This window comes from Nicotiana tomentosiformis, chromosome 7 (assembly GCF_000390325.3).
Source record: "Nicotiana tomentosiformis chromosome 7, ASM39032v3, whole genome shotgun sequence".
Lineage (NCBI taxonomy): Eukaryota > Viridiplantae > Streptophyta > Magnoliopsida > Solanales > Solanaceae > Nicotiana > Nicotiana tomentosiformis.
In genome coordinates, this window is record NC_090818.1 from 81,869,266 (window position 1) to 81,885,041 (window position 15,776).

General features: G+C 38.4%; 1 pseudogene; it reads right to left on the minus strand.

Moving 5' to 3' along the window:
- Positions 1-14,806, minus strand: part of LOC104120236 (uncharacterized) — a 38,211-nt pseudogene extending 23,405 nt beyond the window's left edge.
- Between the last annotated feature and the right edge of the window lie 970 nt (positions 14,807-15,776).

The window sequence follows — 15,776 nt, forward strand, 5'->3', positions numbered from 1 at the left end:
AAAAGAGTTATTTTGACCTAAATAGGATAATAATGACAATTATTGAATAATTGTGGCTATTATTGCAAATGATATGCAAATGATACAAAAATGCAAATATATTTATATAAAAAGAAGTAAAATATTATAAAATATGCATGTAATTAATTTAGACAACTAATCACCCAGAAGTAATTTTGAAAGAATAATTAATAAATAGTTACCAATCTAAAATGCCAAAATCAATTTAAAAGCTTAAAAAGAGGTAAAATTATTTTTATGGAACTCTTGTAATAACAATTTGACAAAAGTAAAAAAAATAAATTTTTAAAAAATATATAAAAATATTTATAAAATATGAGGGCAAAATTGAGTATCAATAGCTGTTTCTCTTTATCCGGGAATGATAAAGAATTGTCGCGTAATGAAATCGAGATGATAATCAGTTTTGTCCGAATGAATGAGGATGGGGGTATGAGGTTCTTTAAAATGTGGGGGTCGAACTCTAGTTCTTGAGTGGCCTACAGATCCCTAGTTTTACGGGAATCAGGCCACGTATAGTTCTGGATCCAACGGTGAACAAGCCGATGGAGTCTTTACGAAAAAATTGTATGCTTTGAAGAATGACTTTCTCTAGATAGAACAATGTTATGAGTAGTTGATATTTCGGGCGAAGAGAATGAATAGCAATAATGCAAAATTGATCGTTATTGATGCATGGGACAATATGTTTGGGGACGGTTATGGAAAAGAAGGTAATCAATTATCAGTTATGTCACGACTCCAAATACTCACCTTAGGATGTCGTGAGGGCACCTAGTCTCTAAGACTAGGTAAAACTAACATACATCAAGATTTAGCAAATATAACAGTTTAAATATCAACTTAAACCGGTAATCTATCATAATAAAACCAAACAATACAACTGTCAATAACTCACAAAACCTGGTGGAACTGAGTCATAAGCTCTACAGAGAGTGCACTAATAATCTCGAAATACAACACTGTTTTGAACAGGAAATAAACAGTAATACAACTAAAAGCATAAGGTGACTTCGGGCCTGCGAACGTCGAGCAGGTGTACCTTGAAGTCTCCGAAAATAACTGATCAATCATCGGCGTACGACACGAGCGAATGTACCTAGATCGGCACAAAAATGTGTAGAAGCGTAGTATGAGTACACTACAACGGTACCCAATAAGTATCAAGTCTAACCTCGGTAGAATAGTGACGAGACCAGGTCAAGACACATACTAGGACAAGAAAACTGAATAGAATATATAGTCTAATGACAGAAAGCGAGGAAATGCGTGGCAACAAAGCAGTATATTAATGTAGGCCAACAATGGAGTTTAAAGCAATAAAGGCAACAAGGAGTGAACATATGATAAGAACAGCAAGTAATCAAATACAGACAATACAAGTAAGACGAATGAAGAAATAACAAAAAAAACTGTTTAACCTACAAGCCTTTTTAACATAGAATGTACAACAAGAATCGCAATTGAGGTACCACACCTCACAATCTAATTTCACAACTCACAATCATAATCTTCCTTATATCACCGTGTAAGCCTTGCATTTATTTTGAAAATATTTTTTCCGAAATAGCTACATGCGTTTTAGCCCCTTTATCTCACAGCGTGGCTTCATGTAATTCTCTTACTAGAAACATGCGTATAAATCCCACCTTATCTCACCGCATACGTATCAACCCCTATCTTTATACCACCACATGCGTATCAATATCACAATACAATAATCAACTCGCACCACACATGCCCATATGCCACAACACTTGCCAAAATCAACAATACCAATGTTATTACAACATATATCCCACGACTTAACCACAATGTGAATAAAAATTTCAATAATAACAAAATAAATGAGAAATACTCAACGAGGAGAGATATCTTAATAATCAACAACTTTAACATCAATATATTAATAGTTTTCCCAACTTCAACTTCAATAACTCAAAATGAAGGTATTCCCACGAAATGACAACTTCCATTTCAAGTGTATAGCATAAGCTTAATGATGAATAAGATAGTATGAAATAGCAACTACGTCTAAGTGCATAAGAATAAAACAACACGAAGAGACATCATGTAATAACAACTTCAAATAAGAACAATCCAACAATCAAAGAGGTAGCTGATGACGTCCAAATCCACTACTAAAAAGTAAATGGACACGGTCGCATGCAATATAATATACCCAACTATGAGTCGGGGTCGAACCCCATAGAGAACAATATATAGGCGATTAGGCAATATAAGAGAATTATCACTATTATGATAAGCCAAACACTTAGAAAGATTTTGAGGAAATATTTATACCTAAATGCGAAAATATAAACTAACCTAGAAAGCAAGTAAAATGATCAATGGCTACAAGCATGGATGCATTGGGAATTACACTCAAGTAACGATCCAATGTATTTCAGGATTTTACAAATATGAGCGAGTTTATGTTAATTAGCCTCGGGTAATAATTCTATATTAATAAGGATAACTCAACAAAAAGAGAGGAAATGTGAACAACGATATCAAATAAGAATAACTCAACAATAAGAGAGATAACATATAACAATGATTTCAAATAAGAATAACTCGACAATAAGAGAGGTAACATGTAACAATGATTTCAAATAAGAATAACCCAACAATACCAAAAAGTTTGTAAACATAAAACGGACTCGATCGCACCCTCGGAACGCGGAAAACAACATTAAAACTAAGAATCGCAACCCAAAACCAATAGAATGAACTTTTGAACTTCAAATTCTTCCACCTTACTCTGAGCGTGCCGAATCATACTTAAACTACTCGAAATGACATCAAATTTTGCGTGCAAGTCTTAAATCACCATACGGAACTATTCCCGGACTCGAAATCCCAAACGGACCTCGATAACACCAAAATCTATCCCACACCAACTTTAAAGAACTTTAAAACCTTCAATAAACCAACTTTCAACTTTAGGCGCCGCAACGCTCCCGGGTCACCCAAAACTCGATCCGAACACACGCCCAAGTCCAAAATCATCATACGAAGCTGTTGGGACCACCAAATCCCGATTTTGAGGTCGTTTACTAGAAATATTGATCCAAGTCAAACTTAGCTCTTTAAAGCTAATACTAAGGAATTAAGTATTCCGATTTCAACCCGAACCTTTCTAAATCCCGAACTAACCATCCCCGTAAGTCATAAAACTGTAAAAGCACATATGGGGAGTCTTATTTAGGGAAACAGGGATCTAGAAAGCAAACCGGTTGTTACATTCTCCACCTCTTAAATAAACGTTCGTCCTCAAACGAGTCTAGAATCATACTTGGAGTGCCGAATAAGTGTGGATATCTACTCCGCATGTCCTCCTTGGCCTCCCAAGTCGCCTCTTCGACTGGTTGGCCCCTCCACTGAACTTTTACTGCATAAATCTTCTTGGACCTCAACAGGCGAACCTGCTTGTCAACAATGGCAACTGGCTCCTCCTCATAACTCAGGCTCTCATCTAGCTGAACCGTGCTAAAGTCTAACACATGCGACCTATCGGCATGATACCTCCGGAGCATAGACACGTGAAAAATTGGATGAACTCGCGATAGACTGGGAGGCAAAGCAAGCTCATAAGCAAACTCCCCAACTCGTCTCAACACCTCAAATGGACCTATAAACATTGGGTTCAACTTGCCCTTCTTTCCGAACCTCATGGCTCCCTTCACCGGCGAGACCTTCAAGAGAACCTTTTCGCCCACCATAAATGATAAATCACGTGCCTTCTGATCCGCGTAACTCTTCTGTCTGGACTGTTCTGTGCGAAGTCGTTCCTGAATCAACTTTACTTTTCCAAGGCGTCCTTCACTAAATCAGTACTATATAACTTAGCCTCGCCGGGCTCAAACCATCCGGTGGACAAACGACATTGTCGACCATATAAAGCCTCAAATGGAGCCATCTCGATACTGGACTGATAACTATTATTGTAAGCAAACTCGTCCAAAGGCAAGAATCGATCCCACTGCCCTCCGAAGTCAATCACACATGCTCTGAGCATATCCTCCAAGATATGAACTGTCCGCTCTGACTGCCCATCAGTTTGCGGATGAAAGGTTGTACTGAGCTTTACCCGGTTCCCCAACTCACTCTGTACTGCACTCTAGAAATGCAAAGTAAACTGAGGACCTCTATCTAATATAATGGAGACACGCACACCGTGCAACTGAACAATCTCCTGAATGTAAATCTGGGCCAATCTCTCTAAAGAATACGTGATCAATACCGGAATGAAGTGTGCCGACTTGGTCAACCTGTCGATAATGACCCAAACTGCATCAAACTTCCGCAAGGTCCACGGTAACCCAACTACGAAATCCATAGTAATGCGCTCCCATTTCCACTTAGGTATAACTATCTACTGGAATAGGCCACCTGGCCTCTGATGCTCGTACTTAACCTGCTGGCAATTAAGGCACCTCGCTACATAGTCAACTATGTCCTTCTTCATCCACCGGCACCAATAATGCTGCTTCAGGTCGCGATACATCTTCGTAGCACCTGGATGAATAAAATACCGAGAATTGTGTGCCTTCTCTAGAATCTTTTCCCCCAATCCATCAACATTAGGGACACATATACGACCTTGGAGTCGCAGAACACCATCCTTGCCGATAGTAACCTCCTTGGCACCACCCTGTAATACCGTCTCTCTAAGAACCAACAAGTGCGGATCGTCGTACTGGCGAGCCTTGATCTGCTCGAATAGTGAAGACTGGGCGACGACGCATGTAAGAACTTGGCTGGGCTCTGAAATATCCAACCTCACAAGTCTGTTAGCTAAGGACTGAATGTCCAAAGCTAATGGCCTCTCCTCTGCTGAAATAAATGCCAAACTGCCCATACTCTACGCCTTTCTGCTCAAGGCATCTGCGACCACATTCGCCTTGCCTAGATGATAAAGGATGGTGATATCATAATCTTTTAGTAACTCAAGCCACCTGCGCTGCCTCAAATTGAGATCCCTCTGCTTGAACAAATGCTACAAGGTGCGATGATCGGTGTAAACCTCACATGACACCCCATAGAGATAATGCCTCCAGATCTTAAGAGCATGAACAATCGCGGCCAACTCCAAATCTTGTACAGGATAATTCTTCTCGTGGGGCTTCAGTTGACGTGAAGCATATGCAATAACTTGCCCCTGCTGCATCAATACACAACCCAGGCCAATGCGTGAAGCGTCGCAATACACAGTGTACATCCCTAAATCGGAAGGTAACACTAACACCGGTGCTGAAGTCAAGGCGGTATTCAGCTTTTGAAAGCTCGCCTCACAATCGTCGGACCATCGGAACGGAGCACCCTTCTGGGTCAATTTAGTCAAAGGTGCGGCAATAGATGAGAAGCCCTCTACAAACCGGAGATAATAGCCTGCTAAACCCAAGAAGCTCCTGATCTCAGTCGCCGTAGTAGGACGGGGCCAACTCTGAACTGCCTCGATCTTCTTGGGATCTACTTTACTACCCTCGCCTGATACAACATGCCCCAAGAATGCCACATAATCTAACCAGAACTCACACTTGGAGAACTTAACATATAGCTTCTGTGCCCGTAAGGTCTCAAGCACCACTCTCAAATGCTGCTCGTGCTCCTTCATGCTACTGACGAGCGCAAAACACAAACTAAAATATGCTCGCTAGTCGAATATAGTAATTTAAAATATCGTATCCACAGGGATTGGAGTTAAACAATTATTATCGTAGTTTATAGTTTTATTGCTATTCAAGATGATAAACAATTAAGATTTATGTGATTTAAACTAGAATTAACTAAGAGTCTAAACTATTGACTAATGACAATCAACGCAAGTATTAAGCAAAGGAAGTTATCAATTGGGAGAAAATAGGGTTGATATGATAGGTGCAAGATAAATGTTTGGGATTTAACTCTAGATAATTCACTTCTAAAGTTCAAGTGAGTCTCTCGAATTCACTTGGTTATTAGTTCAATTGATTAGTAGAAACTACTCTCTCGATTAAGTCTCAACCTCACAAGATGAACCAATTTTAAGCATGTGAAGATATGCAAGAATTCATAGTGGATTGGTCTTTAGGAGAACCTCTCTCGATTATTCTCCTAACTAAGTTTAATCAACAATTCAACTAGCCTTTTCGATTACTAAGAAGAATTAATGAATTCAACTAATAAAATATAATGCAAGAATATTACAAGTTATGCCTCTCTCGATTACATGAATTAGTGAATATATATGCAACGATTAAAATACTCAAAATAATTCAATACATAAAACTAGAGTTAATTATCCACAAACAAGTATCAATACACCAAATCCATCAAACCCTAAAGAGAATTACTCCATGGAAATGGAGTAATTCATCATAACAATATTTAAGTTAAAGGAAAACATAAAACAATCCAAACCCTTGTCTTGAGTGAGGATTGAATGATGAAATCCTTGATCTTTTGCTTCTCCACATCCTCATTGTCTTACTCAGGTTAATATGTGTCAAAAGTCTATAAAATACCATTTTTCCATGTATTTATACCAAGTAGGGCCGGACCTAGACGAAATTCCCTTTTCCTAGCCGAAATAGGAAAACATGCAAACTTATTGCTTTTCATGAGTCGCATTGTGCGTAGCAGGGTGCGTAGCATTAGTGCTTTTTCCTGACAGACTCCAAAAACCCAGTCTCCGAAGTTTGCTATTTTCTGACAGATCTTTACACTGATGTGTCGCACTGTGCATCGCCCAGTGTGCCGCACTAGTTGGGAATTTGAGAAAATGTAAAACATGAAAGTTGTATCCCTTTTAAATAGATTTACAACGATATATTGTAGAGCCCAAACGAATTTCTGAGCGAAAAGTTATGTGCATTTTATTGGACACTACGCAATATGCCTTCTCAATTCTTCGTTTCGTTCTTAAAGTGCACTATCATCCGTTGATCCCCGAATACGATCTCAACTTAATCCTTGGGATTTTACTCAGGCTTCAAAGCTCTAGAATAGCTTGAATTCATTCCATAACATCTACATAGATCGGAATTACTCCTACAAGGCATAAAACATACAATTAGTACAAAATACTAACGATTAAAGCTCCAACTCAATTAAAGTGCAGTAAATTAGAGTGCGATAAGCGACTAAAACATGAGATTATAGCCTACCATTAACACCCCACACTTAAACCATTGCTCGTCCTCGAGCAATCAAACTACACTTCATATAGACACGACCTTTTTAATCAACTCTCCTAACTCATTACACCCAGAATATTTAAAATAGACTAAGCACAATAGTGTAACATCATAGCCTCAAAATTTGACTCAAAAGCACCACGCATTATTTATAACCCACTCACTTACTCTAACACAAAGGTCAACGACCTTACCTTTCCTTCATGAATCAAGTGCCCTCACAACAATAGCGAGTAGTTCCACACACAATAAATTTAGGGACAATTAGGAACATCAAAATAGAAAGAATTCACTCACTCTCAGAAATAACATTCACATGCCACGAAAGATGACCCATAGACTTGCCCGTAGTGTACTACTCAACTAATTGAGTTTTTTTAGTCAAGGATCAAGTAGGACTTTAATTGGTTGTAATGTAGGCTGCGGGATGGGTAGGATACAGTTAGATATAAGAGTGACTACACCTCCCTAAACACTTTAATACATACATTTTATTGTTCAAACCCCACACTTATGTCAAACCATACTCCACCTTCACATCAATATACATTAACTCCCAACTTCTTTAAGCACAAATACATCAAGAGTTACCACTTACCAAAGATCATTTTTCACAATCATACAATTAATCTATTTTTTTTCTTTTTTCTCAATTCAAGTGGCTCTTACTTTTTCAAAACAGTGCACCTTTTTCCTTATTTCAATAGTTTCACTCAAAATCTAAACCAACCACCCCACACTTTAACTTTTACAAAGTTCATAAAAATTTTAAGTGCTCGCGAGAAGTTAATGGTTCAAATAGATGGTTGGTCAATTCAAACAAATGGGTAAGGCTTGTAATGTGGTTGCCAAAGAAATAGGATTACAGGCTCAACGTAGTTAACTAAGATACATAACAATTAGGTGGGTAAAAGCATATATCTGGCTCAACAAAGAAATGCTTATATCACTTCCAAGACTGAATAAAACTGCAATTTCGCTTTGCAAACACACGGGGCAAGTTCTAGACATCAAATGCAATGCACAAAATACACAAAATCTCACACACACGTGGTACATAACTCACTCAAGATTGGATTATCAAGACACTCTAGTCAAAGCAGTTAAGCAAAGTTAAGATCATACAATTTAAGGTACTTATGCCAGAGTCAAAAACTAAGCCTAAGCGTCACAACTAAAGTACTCACTATTCTCAAGGTATAATAAAGTTAAGAGACACTGCTTCCAATTCAATTCATAGCACAAGGTTTCCTACTTCTAACAAAAATGAAAACTACCTACACCCGGTTCAAATAAAACTCTTGAAAAAGAACCGCGGCATAAAGAAAAACCAAGGGGAAATTATTACACTAACTACCAAAAAAAATCTTTTTGTCTTTTTCTTTCGACTTTACTCCCTCAAGAAACCTATCGAATGATATCCATTGTTGGGAAAAGTCGAAAATTTTAAAAATTTTATGGTTTTTTTTAAATTTTCTTTTCTAACTCTAACTACTAAAACAACAAAACTAACACATATACATACAACATACAATTATCCTCCTACCCCACACTTTAAATTTTGGCATGTCCCCATGACATACAATTAAAAAGTATAAGGTAGAGAAAACTTCCCTGAATATCTAGTCAGGGTCTGAGTCGAAGTCGGGCTCCATTCCACGTGCTCGAACTAGTGCACACATCCATGCAGATAACTTCTTCTCAGCCTTCTTGGGATACACCCCACACTATCCCCTCGGGTATTAAAGTCGTTTGGTCTACCAACTGCAAAGATATGGTCACCGACCTTATCTCTCCAATCTCACGTTCCAACTTCTTGTAAATAGACAAAGGCATTAAGTTAATTGAGGCACTAGAATCACATAAAGATTTATCAAAATTAATAGAGCCTAAAGAGCAGGGTATAGTAAAACTCTCTGAATCTCCACATTTTTGTGGGAGTTTATTTTGCAAGATAGCATTGCAATGCTCTGTGAGCATGACCACTGATGTCTCCTCTATCTTTCTTTTATTTGTAAGGATCTTGTTAAGGCTATCCCTTCTTTCCTTTTGGCATGATCCATATGATACAAATGAAACGAGCAAACACACAACTTTCATAAATGACTTTATTCATAGATGTACTAGGTGTGCCTATGTTCTTGATTCCCTATGTGTCCTACTATCATATCGCCCGGTCATGGGTCTCACGACATTTCAAGAGATCGTATTGACTTACTTCATTATGCATTGCATTCATTTATACATATGCATTTACCCATGACCAGTTGGCATTATATACGCATTTATTATATGTATATGGGATATGGGAAAATGTTACGGCATTATATACGCACCACCATATGATCATTTGGTATACGTTGATGATTTTTCCTACAGAGGCTGAGATGATATGATGGGATGCCCTCAGAGACTTGATGATGTTATGTACGCACAGACCTATGCATTATATGATATTTATACACATATGCATGACATTATAAATATTTCATGATTTATAGATCTATCCAGACTTACAGGTTGAGTCCTTTATTTCATGTTTCTTCCATGTCCTTTATATACTGATTTACATGCCTTACATACTCAGTACATTATTCGTACTGATGTCCTTTTGTTGTGGACGCTACAGTCATGCCTGCAGGTATAGATAATTAGTTTGACAAGCCCTCATAGTAGACAAGTTAGCATTCAGTGAAGGATCTGTAATACTCCACTTCACTCGGAGTGCAGCCAAGTCTATAAGTCGTCGTGTCAGAGTTTTACTACAGACTTATGGGTAGGTCGGGTCCCTATCCCGACTATGTTTTGATGTCGAATAATATTAGAGGCTTTGTAGACACATAGGTTCATTTTGTACAGTATGTCAGAGGCCCCGACGGCCCATATGTATTTATATTTTAAGAACCATGGTTCATTGATACAGCGTTTTCCCACTTATAGTTATACATTATGAGTTTTGGCCATGTTGGCCCATGATGGTTATAGAAAGAATGGGTTTAGCCAACTCGACCCATGCATGTTCTAGTTTTGGTCGAACGATCATGAGTTACAGAGTGGTTCGCCTGTGCCATCACGGCACCGGGTGCCAGCCACGCCTCCCCAAGTTTGGGGCGTGACAAAAGTGGTATTAGAGTAGGTCGTGTCCTAGGGAGTCTACAAAGCCGTGCCTAGTGGAGTCTCACTTATAGGTGTGTTGCGCGCCATACTTATAATTGAGAGGCTATAGGGAATTTAGGAAATGTTACCCTTCTTTTGTTTCCACATCGTTCCATAGAGCTGAGTTGTAAGAAGTTAGTATGAAGCTTCCGTTGGATTTTGTATCAACCATAGGTGTAGGTATCATAGTAGAGCTTTAAGGTGTGGATATAATTTCCACCTATGTGGAAGGGAGGTTATGAAAGCGATAGAAGATACGATGCGAGATAGAATGGTAAGTAAGGTAAAGGTGGAAAAGATATGAGATACTCAAGTACAAAAGGTTGTAAATAGTCCATACTTCAGATAGAGGTTGGGTTTTAGTTTAGCTTACAGAGGATACTTTGGCAAATTCTTTTTTGTAAGTCTGTAAGAGTTAACATTCGAGGATGAATGTTTCTAAAGGGGGAAAGGATGTTACATCCCGTACTTTTCTACATTGGATTTGTCATAAGATAATTGACATAAGTTTAATGACAAGACTATTTTTGAGGTTATAAGTGCTTATGATATTTATATCAAGTGATAAGTAAGTGTTGTGAAGGTCATAGGGTAAACAAATCGAAGAAAGCGAGTTTCGTTGATGTTTGATATTTTGGGATAAAATATTGTCCAAGCTATAATACTCCATATTTATGGACTAGTGCTATACAAGGTACCACACGATCATGATAGTAAGGTATATGAAATATATTAGTATTTAAGTGAATCGAGACCTAGAAATTATTGTGTGAATAATTGGTTAAATGTTGGTATAAAGTCATGGAATATGGAATTAGTTATAAGTGGATAAGTGTTATTTGTATGAATCCACGTGGAATCGTGAGGATAAGGGGGGCTCATGACTAATCAACTTTATAAGGATTAAGGTGGCAGCAAGTAGGGAATTCAATATTGACTAGGAAAGTCTTGGAGCTAGGTGGCAAGATTAGGGAGTTTTGGTGGCTTAGTCATCAAATTATTGGGGTGGATAAGTAATTAAAATATTTGGATAGGCTTGACTTGATAAGCCTCCCAATGTGGCAGCCAAGGAAAGCCCAATAAATGACTCTTAAGTCATAGAGCAAGATTGCACATTTAGGAAATTGGTGGATAAGTTAGGTGGGAACATCACCCCCTACGTGGTAACAAGTGAAAATGACACAAACATCCAAATGATGACTCTTTGGTTTATGAGATTAGGTGGCATTTTAGGGGAAATTGTGGGCTTCCACATGGCATGAAGTTGGCCAAGGGTGGCACCAATGTGCACATGAGTCATAGCACTTGGTGTGCCTTGTTTACACGTGACAATGCAAGCCTTTAAGCCTTCATATTATACTTCTTTTGCAATTAAGATGTAGAAAGAAAGTTGAAATCTTTCCTTCTATTATTAGGGAGTCTCTTACTTTAGAAACATAGCAAAAACATACATCCATGATACTCCATATGTCCAACAACATGAAATATGCCATGATCATAAGAAGTGCTTAGTTTTTGTTCAAAGATTTAAAGGAGCAAAAATTGTTCTTGGAAAGCTCAAGTGAAAGTAGTTGATAATTTCATCAAGTAAGGTATGTTAAGGCTATCCCTTCTTTCCTTTTGGCATGATCCATATGATATAAACGAAACGAGAAAACACATAACTTTCATAAATGACTCTATTCATAGATGTACTAGGTGAGCCTATGTTCTTGATTCCCCATGTGTCCTACTATCATATCGTCTGTTCATGGGTCTCACGATGTTTCAAGAGATCGTATTGAATTACTTCATTATGTATTGCATTCATTTATACATATGCATTTACCCATGACCAGATGGCATTATATACGCATATATTATATGTATATGGGGTATGGGAAAATGTTATGGCGTTATATACGCACCACCACCTGATCAGTTGGTATACGTTGATGATTTTGCCCACAGAGGCTGAGATGATATGATGGAATGCCCTCACAGGCTTGATGATGTTATGTACGTATAGACCTATGCATTATATGACATTTATACGCATATGCATGACATTATAAATATTTCATAATTTACAGAGCTATCCAGACTTACAGGTTGAGTCCTTTATTCCATGTTTCTTCCATGTCCTTTATATACTGATTTACATGCCTTACATACTCAGTACATTATTCGTACTGACGTCCTTTTGTTGTGGACGCTGCATTTATGCCTGCAGGTATAGATAATCAGTTTGACAAGCCCTCATAGTAGACGAGGTTAGCATTCAACGAAGGATCTGTTAGACTCCACCTCATTCGGAGTGCATCTGAGTTTATAAGTCGCCGTGTCAGAGTTTTCCTACAGACTTATGGGTAGGTCGGATCCCTATCCCGACTATGTTTTGATGTCGAATAATCTTAGAGGCTTTGTAGACACAGAGGTTCATTTTGTACAGTATGTCAGAGGCCTCGATGGCCCATATGTATTTATGTTTTAAAAATGATGGTTCATTGATACAGCGTTTGCCCACTTATAGTTATACATTACGAGTTGTGGCCATGTTGGCCTATGATGGTCACATAAAGAATGGGTTCAGCCAACTCGACCCATGCATGTTCTAGTTTTGGTTGATCGATCATGAGTTACAGAGTGGTTCGCCCGTGCCAGTAAGGCACCGGGTGCCAGCCACGCCCCCTAGGTTTGGGGAGTGACAAATCTCCTTCAAGAATTTTGCATAAGCTGGCATTTGGGAGAGCACTTCTGTGAATAACAAATTTTCATTAACCTGTCTCAGCATATCTAGGAACCTCTCAAATTGTTTATCCAGCTTCTCTCTATAATGCTTTTGGGGAAAAGGTAAAGCAGGCATGTGCTTGCTCACATCATCAGATTTCTCCCTTCTTGAAGTTTCCTCCTCCTTTTTTTTCTCAGCTCCCTTCTTGCCTTTCTTCTTCTCAGTCTTTTTATCATCTTCAATTTTCAGCTCCTTCCCACTTTCTTTTTCAGGCACAACTTCTTTGTGAATTGGAGTGGGATCTTTCAACACCTGTCCGCTTTTCAAGGTTACAACATTTACCTTTTTTGAGATTCTTTTCAGTATCAGTTGGCAAAGTTCCTGTGATTCTCTCAGATAATAAAGTTGCAATTTGTCCCACTAGTCTCTCCAAACTTCGCAAACCTGTCCCATGTTCTTTAATAGCTGCACCATGAGCATCTAATCTCTCATCTGTCTTGATAATGAATGACTTCATCAGATCTTCTAACCCAGACTGAATTGGCTGTTGAGGCTGAAACTGCAGCCTCTGCTGATTCACGAAACCAGGAGCTCCTTGAAATCTAGAGTTATTTTGTTGCCATGCATTTGCTGTACCCCCAGGTGAACTCCATGAAAAATTGGGGTGCTTCTGACCCATTGCATTGAAGTTGTAATTACCAACAGCATTAACTTCCTCGATCGAGGCTTGACACTCATGAGTAGGGTGTCCTCTTCCACATATGTCACATGCTGCAGGAGGCTCACTGTGTATTGAAGCTAAAGTTAGCTTCCTTATTTCCTTTTCCATGGCATCAAGCTGTACCTGCATAGATGTGTTAGCGTCAACTTGGTGAACACCAGTCATTCTTCTTCTTTCAGCAACTTCAGAGGAACACTGATTTGCATCCTCAGACAACTCATCTACAATAGTGACTATCTCCTCTGGAGTCTTTTTCATCAATGGACCTCCAGCTGCGTTGCTCAATGTTTTGCATGAAGTTGGTGTCAATCCATCCCAAGAATCCTAGAGTTGTATCCAGAGTTCTATTCCACTATGCTGACACTTACGCACTATTTCTTTGAACCTCTCCCAAGCTTCAAACACAGTTTCAGTCTCGTTATGACAAAAGTTATGAATCTCCCTTCTAAACTTGCCCGTCTTAGCCGATGAGAAATATTTGTCAAGAAATTTTCAGGTCATCTCATTCCATGTTCTAATTGATCCATTAGGCAAGCTTCGAAGCCAGTGCTTTGCATCATCTTTGAGAGTCAAGGGGAATGACCTTAAGTACACTGCATCTTGTGACACACCATTATATTGGAAGGTGTTCATAATCTCCTCGAAGTCCATCAGATGATTGTTTGGATCTTCGTTCATCTTTCCTCTAAAGACACAACTATTTTGGAGGGTTTAAAGCAACCCTTGCTTCAGCTCAATATTGTTTGCTGCAACATGAGGTGGTCTCACACTCGATAAGCCTTGGTTATAGACCGGTCTAGCATAATCGCCAAGCGGTCTCCCAGCACCAGGAGCTATATTTCCAAATTGGTCTGCCACCACAGGTCGATTCTGAGCCATTCTTTGAGCCCTCTCCTCCTCGAAGACAAGTTGTGCATCTGTAAGTGCTGCTTCTTCAGCATCTCGTGCTGCTTTTTCTCTTAGTTGGGCTGCCTCTCTCGCAGCCAAATCAACATTATCTTCACTGTTTCTAGCCATATCTTTGGTTGAGGATTGCCAAACCTTTTCTAACGTCTCGATGATCTTTCTTTCTTTCCTTAACTATCTATCGTAGTTGTTTTTCAATTTTCGGCTCGTATGGTAGTAATTCCTTCCCAGAAGATCGGGTCATGTACCAATCTAACCTGTAACCTGTGCACAGTCAAAGAACACCAACCGTAAAAAGGGAAAAATAAAAATAAAATTCCTGAATTAACACTATAAACTATTTCAAACACTATTGATTTCTAATCCCCGGCAACAGTGCTAAAATTTGACGAGCGCAAAACACACACTAAAATATGCTCGCTAGTCGAATATAGTAATTTAAAATATTGTATCCACAGGGATTGGAGTTAAACAGTTATTATCGTAGTTTATAGTTTTATTGCTATTCAAGATGATCAACAATTGAGATTTATGTGATTTAAACTAGAATTAACTAAGAGTCTAAACTATTGACTAATGACAATCAACACAAGTATTAAGCAAAGGAAGTTATAAATTGGGAGAAAATAGGGTTGATAGGATAGGTGCAAGATAAATGTTTGGGATTTAACTCTAGATAATTCACTTCTAATGTTCAAGTGAGTCTCTCGAATTCACTTGGTTATTAGTTCAATTGATTAGTAGAAACTCCTCTCTCGATTGAGTCTCAACCTCACAAGATGAATCAATTTTAAGAATGTGAAGATATGCAAGAATTCGTAGTGGATTGGTCTTTAGGAGAACCTCTCTCGATTATTCTCCTAACTAAGTTTAATCAACAATTCAACTAGCCTTTTTTGATTACTAAGAAGAATTAATGAATTCAACCAACAAAATATAATGCAAGAATATCACAAGTTATGCCTCTCTCGATTACATGAACTAGTGAATATAGATGCAATGATTAAAACACCCAAAATGATTCAATACATAAAACTAGAGTTAATTATCCACAAACAAGTATCAATACACCAAATCCATC